The 13,885-nt window shown below is 43.7% G+C and overlaps 1 pseudogene; it reads left to right on the plus strand.

The window, feature by feature from the left end:
- Positions 1-5,529: 5,529 nt before the first annotated feature.
- LOC114205057 (small ribosomal subunit protein uS2 pseudogene) lies at positions 5,530-6,430 on the plus strand (annotated as a pseudogene).
- The last annotated feature ends 7,455 nt before the right edge of the window (positions 6,431-13,885 follow it).

Genomic DNA, 13,885 nt, shown 5'->3' on the forward strand with positions numbered 1-13,885 from the left:
CACACATGCATGCACGCACGCATGCACATGGATTTATTATAGGAATTTGACTTTATGCAATTCTGAAAACTTTTGTTGCTTCCGTGTCTGGCTCTGGTGCCTGAGGTCAGCACGGCAGGCAGCCAGCAAGGGAAGATGAATGTGCAGTGAGGGAAGCAAGATGAAACCAGAAGGATGGACTAGAATTCTCATCGATCTCTCTTCATCTCCAAGCCTCTGTTTTCAGGGATGTGGGGAAGTCCTACAGGAGAAGCCAGCAGCCTTCATCATGAAGCTAAACACATCCTTGACCCAGGCATCTGAGACACTATAGGAGGCTCCAAGAGGTCAAGAAGGTAATTGTGTGTGTGTGTGTGTGTGTGTGTGTGTGTGTTTGTGTCAAGGACAGGGCTTGTAAGACTTTGCCAAGACCTCAGCTTATACTCTGTGTGATATAAGCATCTACTGGATGATTTTGAGCAAGGGAATAACAAGATCAAATCAGTCTTAGCAGGATCATTCTGGCTGCTATATTGGGAATAGCCTGAAAGGTCAGCAAAGGTGGATTATTAAAAGGTTTTTGCACAAATCAACGGGGAGCAGATGACAGCTTAGACCAGGGAAGTACCAGTGGGGATGGAACAAAGAGGTGGGATCCTGGTCATCTTTTGAAGGTAGAGTCAACAGAACTTGGGGTGGATATGGGATATGGCAGAAAAGGAAGAATCAAGGATGAGTCCAGGTTCTTGGGCTGAGCAACCAGAACATTAGAGGTGCTATTAACTAAAATTGCAAAAACTGAAAGACAACCAAGCTTGGGTGGGAAGAGGGAGATCAAGAGTTCAGTTTGGACAAGCTGAGTTTGAGTTTTCCTTTAGACATCAAATTGAAGATGACAGTTGGATCTATGAATATAGAATTTAGGGAACAGGTATAGGCTAAAGGTATAAATCTGGGATTAGCAACATACAGAGGGTGTTTAACACCATGAGACTGGATGAAACCCCCAAGGAGTAAAGTAGAAGAGAGAAGAGCTGCAAGGACTGCGTGCTGAGACCCTACCTGCTAAGCGCTCAGGGAGATGAGGAATGAGCAAAAGATGCTAAGAAGGAGTGACCAGAGAGGTAAGAGACTGAGGTAGCCTCCAAAGCAAGTAACAGGAAGAAAGAGGGAGTGGTAAGTTGAGTCAGACACAGCAGATAGGTCACAAAAGATGAGAGCTGAGAGCTGATCCTTGGATTTAGCCAAATGGAGATCTTTGGCCACTTGCTAAGAACAATTTTGGCAGACTGGAAGCAATAAAGCTACAGGGAGTGAGTTCAAATAAGGATGAAATAGAGAAGTTAGAGACAATGCATAGAAGCAACTCTTCTGAGGTGTAAAAGGAAGAATAAGAATGGAACATGAACAAGAAAGCAGGATGGGCATCAAGAGAGAGTTTTGGTCTTTCTTTGAACTGGGAGAAATCGTTGTATGTTTGTAGGCTGGCAAGAATGCTCTAGTGGAGAGGGGAATTTTTGTGATGAAGGGAGAGAGGGAAGAATTGTTGAAACAGTGTCCACAGTGAGCAAGGATGAGATCTAGTACTTAAGTGGAGGGATTGTGCTCTGAGAAGAGTGACTTTCGTCCATGGTAAACCAAATACTTGAAGCCAGCAGACCAAGTACATGAGGCAGGTAGGCAGATTTGGGGGAGAGGTTATAGAAGTCCTCTTTATTATTCCTAATTTCTCATTTCTACATAAACAGGGTAAAAGTATCAGTTGAATGGATTGTTGGGAGAATTAAATAAGTTAATACATATGAACTCCCAGAAAGTAGGTAATGACTGTAACAGCTATTAAATATCATTACACGTCAGCCTTGCTGATCTAATCTGTTGCCACGGTTTCACTGAACTCCTCTCCGTAAGCTTCAGATTCAAGATCCAACTCTTCTGGACAGCTTTCAACACCAACAGGTCTAGAACTCAACTCACTTTGGTCTTCTCTGGGCAACTCCATCTTCTACAAGCTTGTCACAGTTAAGGGCTCCTTCCACCTGGGCACATCAACCAGAATGCTGGTTTTCTGAATTTCTTCCTCTTCCTCGTATGCCCTCCTCAACATTTTGGAAACCCTTTCTTTCCTCCCTTCTGTCCTCTATCATCCTTCCTACTGTACCCTTTCACTTCCTCAGGCATCTCTTTCTTCTGGACTTTGGCCTCCTAACTGATCCTTTCTGTCAACATGGCCCCCTATGAATCTCTCTTCCACATGTACAGAGTTATCTGTCCAAAATGCAAATACTATGTCACTTTCTGGAGTAAACATTTCTGTGGTCCAGTCTATACAGCATGGCACTCAAGGCCTTCCGTGCTATGTTTACATCTTCAGCTACATCTCCTGCCCCTTCCAACCTGGTACTTTATATCCCAATTATACAAGCATTATGCATTATTCCTTCATAATGCTCCCCAAAACTACACCCCCAAAACTGTTGAGTACCACCATGCTGATGTCTGATTACCCTTCCACTCTCAGCTTTGGCATCATCACCTCCAGGGAATTCTCTCTGACCCAGCTTAAGCCAAGGACCATTCCTCAGGACTTTCACAACATCAAATCCAAACACCCAGTATTATATATGTGCTCAGCGAATTGGTTGACATTATATTAGATGAACTACATCTAACTGATTAAACTACATTAGATGATATCTTGAAATCCTTTCCCATACTATGACACTGCAGCAGGTATTTTTCTTTTGGTCATTCTTTAAAAAAAAAAAAAAAGATTGTATTTATTTATTTGAGAGAGAGAGCACTCATGAGCCAGGGGAGGAGCAGAGGGTGAGGGAGAGGAAGGGGGAAATAATCTCAAGCAGACTCCACCTCGAGCACAGAACCCAGTGTGGGTCTCTATCTCATGACCCTGAGATCATGACCTGACCTGAAACCAAGAGTGGGAAGCTTAACCAACTGAGCCACCCAGGCGCCCCATTTGGTCATTCTTTTTTTCTTATTCCAGTATAATTAACATAAGTGTTATATTCATTTCAGGTGTACAATATAGTGATTCAACAGTTCTATACATTACTCAGTGATCATCGCTGTAAATGTACTCTTAATCCCCTTCATCTGTTTCACCCATCCCCCACCCACCTCCCCTCTGGTAACCATCAGTGTGTTCTCTATAGTCTGTTTCTTGGTTTGTCTCTTCTTTGTTTGTTTCTTAAATACCATATATGAGTGAATTCATGTGGTATTTTCTTTCTCTGATTTATTTCACTTAGCTTTATACTCTCTAGATCCATCCATGTTGTTGCAAATGGCAAGAACTCATTCCTTTTTATGGCTGAGTAGTGGTCTTTATCCATTCATCTATTGATGGACACTTGGGCTGCTTCCATATCTTGACTATTGTAAGTAATGCTGCAGTAAACATAGGGGTGCATATATCTTTTCAAATCAATGTTTTTGTATTCTATGGGTAAATATCCAGCAGTGGAATTACTGGATCCTAGGGTAGTTCTATTTTTAATTTTTTGAGAAACCTCCAAACTGTCTTCCTCAGTGGCTGCACCCAATTTGCATTCCCACCTGCAGTGCACCTATTGCTGGCCACAGAGAGCCCCTTTCAACACTAAGATTCTGCTCTCAGCACTCTAGGTAGGGTTTGGATTGGGACTTCCAAATAAAGCCATGGCCATTGTTCTTCTTCTTCATTTATCATCCATTCCCCAGTAACATCTGAATTTAAAAATACTGTGTTTAAAATAGCATGTGATTCTCATATTTATTTTGTGATCCAGTTATATTTGTGTGATAAATCTACTGGCTGTAGTACGTTTGAACATTTATATACACACTGTAGCTACAGATTGTTTGGATAATTTTTAAAAATAAAATAAGGGGTGCCCAGGCAGCCCAGTCAGTTAAGCATTTGACTCTTGGTTTTGTCCCTGGTCATGATCTCGAGGTCCTGGGATCCAGCCCCAGGTTAGGCTCTGCACTCAGGGCAGAGCCTGCTTGAGATTCTCTCTCCCTCTCCCCATGCTCCTGCTGCTTGTGTGCTTTTTCTCTCTCTCAAATAATAAATAAATCTTTAAAAGACAAACAAAAACCAAAATAAAACACCATCTACATCTCTCATCATACCCAAACCAACATACACTGTGTAATCTCAGAAGTTCAGCCTCCACCAAGTCATTACCCTCTTCAAAGACCTTTAGTGCCTCTGGGGTAAAGAACAGTCGGTTGGCTTGTCCCCTCGGGAGTCCTCAGCTCTGTCCCTTCTGCATCTCTGCCTTATCTCCTGCCACACCCTCCATGAACTTCTGTTCTGTCCACTCTGTATACCTCCCTGAGCCTGTTCCTGGCCCTCTGCTCCAAGAACGCCCTCCACCCCTGCCCCGTATTATCTAGGTGTGATTCATGTTCCAAAGTCCACGTCAACAGCCGTCTCCTCTGTGAATGTTTCAACATCAAAAAAGTGATCTCTCCCTCCTCCGGGATTCTACAGCATTTATTCATTCAACATGTTTTTATGGACATGTAATCTTTTCCCACTAAGGTACAAGTTCCTTGAAGGCAGGATAATGTAGTAACTTTTGCCCTATCTATAGGCATTGTTTTCAGCCTAGCACCTGTGTCTGAGGAAAGATGATTTTGCTAAAATGTAATTTTCATTTGTCAGATACTTAACAAAAGCTATGTTTTAAGTGGTATACAAATGGTTTACTATAAATAACATTTCCTTTTAAATATTCCAGGAATTCCCTATATTCATGTGGTTCAGTGCTTATTTTTTCAACTTCCTTTTGGGCAGGTTGGGTTTGTAATCAGACTTTATTAAGTACCTACTCTGTGCTCAGTACTGGAAATAGGAGTTCAAACTACATGTTTGCCCTCAAAACTTTGCCTTCTAGTAATCAGCTTCATGGGATTATTTTCATAAAAGTTTCATAGTCATCTTAGAAGAACTAGTGTTCAAATCGCTAGAAGGACATGTGGCCATGGTGTGTCAGTTTGGATCAAAACCGAGGAGGAGATCCTGAGTCTCCCAGACCTCTGGATGTGGTAGGTTTGCTCAGAGAAGAGGCAGAGAAGTGAGCATTCTCTTTTTCTCTTGTTGCTCTTTACCCGTCTACAGTATGTTGAATAGTGTATGATGCTCTACACTATCACCCTCTATGACCTTTACATGGTGTTGAATTTTTGCTTGACTGCTAAGTCTGCACCTTCCTTTTCCTGGACGCTTTATCTCTGTTTCTCTTCAGTTCAGTAAATATACGTTGAGCACCTCCTGCATGCAAGGAAGGATGGAAAGCACTGGTTCCCTGATTCATCAGTGTATGTCATATATTTTTATAACTCACAAGATATAGTTATATATAATCTATATACGCATTTATAAAAGCATATTTTCATAAGTAGGGTAGAGTAACCTATTGTAAGAGGGTTAAGTTCAAAAGGGAATACATTACTTTCCAAGCTACCCAGGGAAGGGTCCATATGGCGTTGTTTTGCGTTCCCATCCTATGGCGTTGTTTTGCGTTCCCACCCTAACTTAAAGGGAAACTTTCACAATGTCCGGAGCCCTTGATGTCCTGCAAATGAAGGAGGAGGATGTCCTCAAATTTCTTGCAGCAGGAACCCATTTAGGTGGCACCAACCTTGACTTTCAAATGGAACAGTACATCTACAAAAGGAAAAGTGATAGTATCTACATCATAAATCTGAAGAGAACCTGGGAGAAGCTTCTGCTGACAGCTCGTGCCATTGTTGCCATTGAAAACCCTGATGTCACTGTCACATCGTCCAGGAATACCAGCCAGCGAGCCGCGCTGAAATTTGCTGCTGCTGCCGGAGCCACTCCTATTGCCGGCCGCTTCACTCCTGGAACCTTCACTAACCAGATCCAGGCAGCCTTCCAGGAGCCGAGACTTCTGGTGGTTAGTGATCCCAGGGCTGACCACAGCCTCTTACAGAGGCACCTTATGTTAACCTGCCTACCATTGCTCTGTGTAACACAGACTCTCCTCTGCGCTATGTGGACATCGCCATCCCTTGCAACAACAAGGGAGCTCACTCAGTGGGTCTGATGTGGTGGATGCTGGCCAGGGAAGTTCTGCACATGCGTGGCACCATGTCCCCGGAACACCCATGGGAGGTCATGCCTGATCTCTGTTTCTACAGAGATCCTGAAGAGATTGAAAAGGAAGAGCAGGCCACTGCTGAGAAGGCTGTGACCAAGGAGGAATTTCGGGGTGAATGGACGGCTCCAGCTCCTGAGTTCACTGCTACTCAGCCTGAAGTCGCAGACTGGTCTGAAGGCGTGCAGGTGCCCTCGGTGCCTCTTCAGCAGTTCCCCACTGAAGACTGGAGCACCCAGCCGGCCACTGAAGACTGGTCTGCAGCTCCCATTGCTCAGGCCACTGAATGGGTAGGAACAACCACTGAGTGGTCTTAAGCTGCTCTTCCACAAAGGCAAGCAAAATGGAAATAGAAATGGAAAAGGTTGACGGAAAATAAACAGTTTGTAAAAGTAAAAAAAAAAAAAAGTGAATACATTAGGTGAAAATCAAATAAAAGCACAATTACCCTCAGGAAGTCTTTAAATAGTCTACGAAAGCACACGGTACATGGTCAAAGGAAGTGAGGGCCGCCTGGGGACAGCCAAGTCAGGCATGGAACAGCTCAGACTCACTGTGGGGCTTCCTGAGAATGAGGCGGGTTCAGTGTGCATTTGTGAGACTTTCTGTGCCTGGGTTTGTACGTGTGGGCCGGGCTTTGATTCTAAGGGAAACAAAATTTTATAAAATTATAAACAAAATTGGGGTGCCTGGGTGGCTCAGTCGTTAAGCGTCTGCCTTCGGCTCTGGTCATGATCCCAGGGTCCTGGGATCGAGCCCCACATCGGGCTCCCTGCTCCGCGGGAAGCCTGCTTCTCCCTCTCCCACTCCCCCTGCTTGTGTTCCCTCTCTCGTTGTGTCTTTCTCTGTCAAGTAAATAAATAAAATCTTCAAAAAAATAAAATTATGAACAAAATTATATATAAAAAACCAAAATTATAAAACAAAATTATATACGCAGTAAGTACTACAATCTCTTTCTCTCTTCCCCTTTCGAATTGCTCCACGATACCGGCCCTCCGTTGTCCCCTGCGGAGAGTGTTGCAAGGCGCTCAGTGGGCGAGCCTTGGATCCGGAATGTCCCGGTTCTAAGCTGCCACCTTGCGGCCGTTCCATGAACGTGCGTCCGCCAGCCTTCGCCCGCACTCCTAATCGGATGCCGACCCTCGTCCCTTCTGGGTTTCATCCCTAGAGCAAACTCCACCTGGCATTTAGGAGCAGTGTGTTACTTATGTGACAGATTAAAAAGCAGAAATATGTGCTTCCTGGCCCCAGAGCTGCCAGTTTTCCTGTCACAGAATCATGAACATGCATCACAATACTTTATATCCTTCAGGATAACAACTGTCCCAAGAGCTTAAACTCCCGGCAGGGTTGCACACGACTTTGGAGTCTACACGTAAGTAACGTTTTCTCCTACCCCCACTTGCCGCGTAATCTTTATTTTAAATTGGCGGCGTCCCACAAGCAATGACAAATTCCTCTCGCAGGTGTTTGCGGGGCGCCTCCGAGCGGCTCCTTGAGCTCCCAGCCTCGTGAAGAGACGCTCGGGGTTAAGGGCAGTCGCTAGAATGCAATCCCCTACACTGGGGACTGGGAAGGAGCACTGGACTCTCTCTAAAGGGGTCAGGGATGCCTTCCCAGAAGAACCCCGGCTGAGGGTAAGCCAGGAGGTCAAGAAGGTGGGGAGAGGTTAGAGAGTCCCGGCCGAGGGAAGGAAGGACAGCAGTGTTCCGGGGAGACGAGCTCCCACAGCACCACCCTGGGACTTCTTTCCCAGAGTTTTGACAGCCCGAGTAGCACCCCAGAATCTTGCTTTGAACAGGCTGGTTTAAACATTCTTAGGAGAACTGCTCCTCTTCCCTTTTTTCTAACGAAATCTTACACTGAACCATAGCGGATTCCCGAGATACCTACAGTTTGACCAACCACTGCACTACCCAATGCTTGTTTTGTCTCTCTTTAATATAATTTTCCCATTTCAAAATTACTGGGTCTCAAGCAACAACTACCCATCCCCTGAAACTGGACTGGAAGCTGGCTGCGACGGATGTCTGCAAGAAGTTACTGGAAAATACACTTCTGGTACCTAGTGGGGGAGGGTAAAAGAGAGAAGAGAAAGGACTTGCTCTTTGTCCAGTAGTAGATGCCCACAAATTAGCTCAGGGAAGGACAACCCATGGGCACCAACCCTGAAAGCCTTGGAGAATATAAGGAGGCTGCACACAGTAGCAAGTGTTGTCTATATAATATAGTCAGTAATTAATATCCCACGAAAATAAGAAATATGGTTCAAATGTATGTAAGTGTCGAGTGATTCATGCATTATAAATCCATTTAGTGTCATTGCTAGATTAATCGCACTGGATACTTCATCATTCAAAATCTGCCACTCATCACGTGGGGAGGTCTGAGAAATTTTTGAAGTTTGAAAAGAGTTGGCAATGCTGGAAAAGACTGAAAGAACTAGTGTAGCTCTTTACCCATGTTTTTATCTAGTTAATACCTACTTCTTCAGAACTGGTTTGAACTGGGATCTTTTCTAGGACCTCTGGGACATAATCAGACCCTGCGAGTTTGAGCCTCTTCCTGGTAGAACTTATCACAGTTGCAATGTGGGACTCGTGTGTGTCAATATTTCAAGTTTGTCTCTCACCTGCTGTTCTAAAATGTCATAGGGGCAGGACTGTGTCTTTCTGCTCCCGACTGTCTGCCAGCATGCAGAACAGATCCTGGCATACACAAATCACTCATTAAATATAAATCGTTCACTGAACAAATAAGTACAATAAAGTCCCGAGTCTCGGTCCTGGGAGATAATTACAGAGAAGGCATGTAAAAATATATCATTTAGGGCCTTGGTGGCTGATAGATAACTCCAGAGACCTGGATCCAGAGAAGGTCTCCTAGGAGGGGAGACCCAGACATGTAGAAGAAAGGGAATATGGACTAAATGGAATAAATGGAAATGGAATAAGTGTCTTCTGCTAGACAATCAAACTCAAGTGATTCATCCTTTCTAGACAGCCAGCGTGTTGGAAAGAGCATTGGATTAAGAATTAGGGACTAGGTTCTAGTCCTAGTTCTGCCTACTGTCACCAGAACCATCACCCAACCTCATCTACCATGACTCAGATTCCTCATCTGTAAAATGGGAATGATATTTGCCCTCATTGTGAATCTCAAGCAAAACAATGGGCCCCAAAGTACATTAAAATTATAAGTATTTAATAAACATAAGGATGGTATTTTTTAACTATTTTTCTTCCATGATTCTCTTCTTCAGCATCTCTGAATACATAGTTTATTCCTTATCTTTCCTTTTTAAACCTTCAGGATCCTTCTCAAATCTCTTAATGAAATGCTTTCTATAGTTTTTCTGGATATTGTCTGGAGGTTTTATTTATTTATTTGACAGAGAGAGCACGCACAAGCAGGGGGAACAGCAGGCAGAAGGAGAAGCAGACTCCCCGCTGAGCAAAGACCACCTCCCCCCAATGTGGGACTCGATCCCAGGACCCTGGGATCATGACCTGAGCAGAAGGCAGACACTTAACTGAGCCACCCAGTCTTCCCTAAAATTTTTATTTGCATTTATTTTATGCAAAATTTACTCCCAGGCAGTAGGTTTGTGTTTCTTCACTTTCTTCTGGGATATCTTTTTCTTCTGTGCAACCTCCTCGTCTGGTTTAGGAGCAATCTGCTCTCTTCAGTCAGGAGCATCTCAGTGCGGCAGGGAGAGCGCATGTGTAGGTTAATCCGGCCACAAGCCCTGTAAACTCAACACCTCATCTTGGGGGCTTTGTTTACCTGGATGTGCTCAAGGACCAGAGAATCTACATCTAAACCTTTCAGTTCAGCATGAACTCTCTGCGTTTTTAAGCACGTGCAGTAACAATTCAGCACTCTTTTTGGGCCACTGACCCTGTGTCCAGCCCCACTGTTTGGCCTGGGCACACCTACCAGTTCCACCACTATAGGGACGGCGTGGCACACATCGTTTCTGCAAAGTAACACCCTTCAGATACTTGGTGGCCTTTCAGATATGCATACCCTTGATGGCTTGGGCAGCCTCTCATGTGTTCTTAAAGTGACATGAAGATTTGAACCTCTTGCTTGCATGATTTCGTAGGGTTTTCTGGGTCAGGTGAATAGCAAGCCATTTTCAGAGACCACCTCAGGCCACTTACGGGAAGAGCTGGATATTGTCTGTTAATTTTTATTGATCATGCATCTTAATAAGTATCTAAAATGAATCCAGTTTCTTAAAGTCTCCATCCATCTCAACATCTTAGTCCCTCAGCAAAGGGAGAGTCCATGCCATTTCTCCTTACTGCCACAAAACAGTTCAACACACACGGACTGATTGCCCACTGTGTGTTAAGAGTTGGGCAATACCAAGTGAGCACCATGATCACACCCTCAAAAATTTCATAGTCTGGTCTGCTGCAGTAATTTTTTTTTTTTTTACAATCTATTTATTTGAGAGAGAGAGCGCACGTGCATATGAGTTGGGGGGATGGGCAGAGAGTTTTAAGCAGACTCCACATGGAGCCTGACAGAGGGCTCAATGTTACGACCCTGAGATCAGGGCCTGAGCCAAAACCAAGAGTCAAGATGCTTAACCGACTGTGCCAGCCAGGCATCCCCAGTGCAGTGATTAAGAATCACTGGCAGTATATTAGAATCATGTGGGCCTTCCCCCAAACCAATAAATCCAAATCTCTGGAGATGGAACCTGGTATGATTGCTTTTCCAAAGTTTTCCAGGTGATCCTATAGTGCAGGCAGTGTTGAAAATAACTGGTCTAGTTGGGAAAGAGATTTAATACAAATTAATTGTAATGCTCTGTTAGGGGTATAAACAAATTAATTACAAATTAATTCTTAATCCAGACCTCTGATACAGTAACTTCGAAGTTGGGGTCAGCAATGTGTTTTAACAAGGCCTCGAGGCGATTCCTATGCACCCCAAAACCAGAGACGCTGAAGAGATCTCAGATACACCGGTCCGGTGCTCAGAGGAGAGGTGTGGATGAAAATTTGAGATTGGTTAACAAAGATGGTACCTGAAACCTGTACAAATAGGATCACCGACATACAAACATGAGATGCTTGATAAGGGATTAAGTCTGCAGTGAGAAAAGAGAAGTGACAGGACTGAGTCCTTATCGAATAAACAGGTACCATCTCTGAGACTGCCATCCAGGAAAGAAGGGACATTTCAACATTAAGGTTCTCGGGATACAAATCTGACTTCCATCTTTTCTTCTCAGGAAAATATTGACCATAAACATGGCTACTGGAGAATGGAAGCTCAAGATACCTGAGTACAAGTAAATAGCTACTTCGTGTGAATTCATCTCTCTAGTTCCAGATAAACTGCATCTCAGTGTAAAAATGACAATCCCACGATAATGGCTGAGAGCCTCCCACATGAAAGCTTCACGTCCAATCTCTAGGGAGCGTGACAAGAATGAAAGGAGTGCCTATGCTCAGAGGATCTCCTTCTGCTAAGGTTTACCTGAACCTAACTCACACCACAGCATACTCATGCAGTTCATTCCTTCTTTTCTTGCTCTGGGTCTGCTTCTTTGACTAGAAGCATCTCCATCCCCCAACCAGTTCATTGTAGTTTGTGTCTTCCCTCTTGGCTCAGTGCTTTTGACCTAGTCATCCATGAGTTGACCTCTGGCTTCACCTCAAGATTTTGATTTTGGGACCTGGCTCCACAGATAACCTAAGACATACAGCCCATGGGGGGCAGCCCTGTCATATTCTCAAGGTGGGTTGAATATCAATCTATGGTGGTTATGACACTAGTCACTTTTCAATTTGTGATGTTATAATAGAACTACCGCAAATAATCCTTGAGCAATGATAAAGGCAAGACAAGAGACAAGGAAACCAATATTCCCAGGTTTATTTTATTTTATTTTTAAAAGTAAACTCTATGCCCAGCGCGGGGCTCGAACTCCCACTCCCAGATCAAGAGTCACACGCGCCACTGACCGAGCCAGTCAAGTGCCCCCAGTAAGTCCTAGGTTTAGAATAACAAAGATACAGCCTCCATTGATTTCATGTATTTCCACCCCTGCATTAAATGATGTGATGTCTTAAACCCAATTCAAACTGCTTTAAAATGAATATAACTTTTGCTGTATTATAGCTTTCACAAACCTCAGATCAACTTGCCTCCTTAACGTATTTGGCCACATCACATAAGCAGCAGCAGGGCCATTTATCAGGAATATAAAAGGAATAAGCCTGCAGATAGAATCTTCTATTTAGACATGTTTGCACTGAAAAGTGTTATGATATTGTAGGCCCTCAATAAGCACCACTCAGTACCTAAGAAACCCTATCTGGATCAAACTGCTCCCAAATTTTGTACAAGAAATACTTCTTCAGAATCAGAATGTCCTTCCTAATATTCAAGACCTAAATAACAAACAAAAGAAACAAAAACTTCCAGCTCTATTGAAATAATACACCTATCACAACTGAAGACCATAGAACATCCCACATGTAGCCCCTTTAAGCATTCCTGATAGAGCTGTTTTCCAGAGAGAGAGAAATTACCAGTGAAGAGTTAAGTTGCTTGACAAAATTCTAGAGTAGCTGGCTTATAAACAATTAGAAAAGAAAATAGTAATTAAATGACCCACTGTAGGGACACGCCTGGTGGCTCAGTTGTTAAGCGTCTGCCTTCGGCTCAGGTCATGATCCCAGGGTCCTGGGATCGAGCCCCGCATTGGGCTCCCTGCTTGGCGGGAAGCCTGCTTCTCCCTCTCCCGCTCCCCCTGCTTGTGTTCCTGCTCTATCTCTCTCTGTCAAATAAATAAAATCTTTAAAAAAATTTTTAAAAAAATGACCCACTGTATATTCACTAAATCAAATTGAACTAAATACATTTCATATTTTAACACATTTAATGGACCGGTAGATCAAGAGTTGTTAGCCTTGTGAACAATATGCAAGAGCTGGAGACTAGAATATTTAAGCACATTCATAAGTGGTTTGATAACCATACTCAATATTAATAGATGAAATCTGAATAAAGCAGTCTTTAATGATTTGCTCCTGGGCTGGTTTTGTCATGTGCAGTAAGGTGAAGGCCTTGTTTATCCAGCTTGGAGGGACAGCTAATGTGTTGAATGCCAAAATTCAAATTCAAAATATGTAGCGACAATGAGCCAAACCTAAAAAAGAAAATTCACTAGTCATACAGAAGGTCCTAAATTATGAAAAACATTTTAGAGGTTATAACTAATATAAATTGCTATCAATACTCATATACTCTTGAACAATTTTGATGAAAATATGGTTTCTAATACAATGCTCATAATAGGGGTGCCTGGGTGGCTCAGTCCATTAAGTGTCTGCCTTCAGCTCAGGTCATGATCCGGAGTCCTGGGATCCAGCCCCGTCGGGCTCCCTGCTCAGCGGGCAGTCTGCTTCTCCCTCTGACCCTCCTCCTCCCCTGCTCTCTCTCTCTCTCTCTCAAATAAATAAAATCTTTTTAAAAAATTAAAGAAGACAAGTGTTGGCGAGGATGTGGAGAAAAGGGAGTGTGCACTTAGTGGGAATGTAAGTTGGTACAACCACTATGAAAAACATTATGGAGTTTTCTCAAAAAATTAAAAATAGAACCGTCATGGGCGCCTGGGTGGCTCAGTTGGTTAAGCGACTGCCTTCGGCTCAGGTCATGATCCTGGAGTCCCGGGATCGAGTCCCGCATCAGTTCCCCGCTCAGCGGGGAATCTGCTTCTCCCTCTGACCCTCCCCCCTCCC

This window comes from Eumetopias jubatus, unplaced genomic scaffold (genome assembly GCF_037043125.1).
Source record: "Eumetopias jubatus isolate StellerSeaLion01/CBP00866 unplaced genomic scaffold, mEumJub1_p1.0 scaffold_16, whole genome shotgun sequence".
NCBI classification, from domain to species: Eukaryota; Metazoa; Chordata; class Mammalia; order Carnivora; family Otariidae; genus Eumetopias; species Eumetopias jubatus.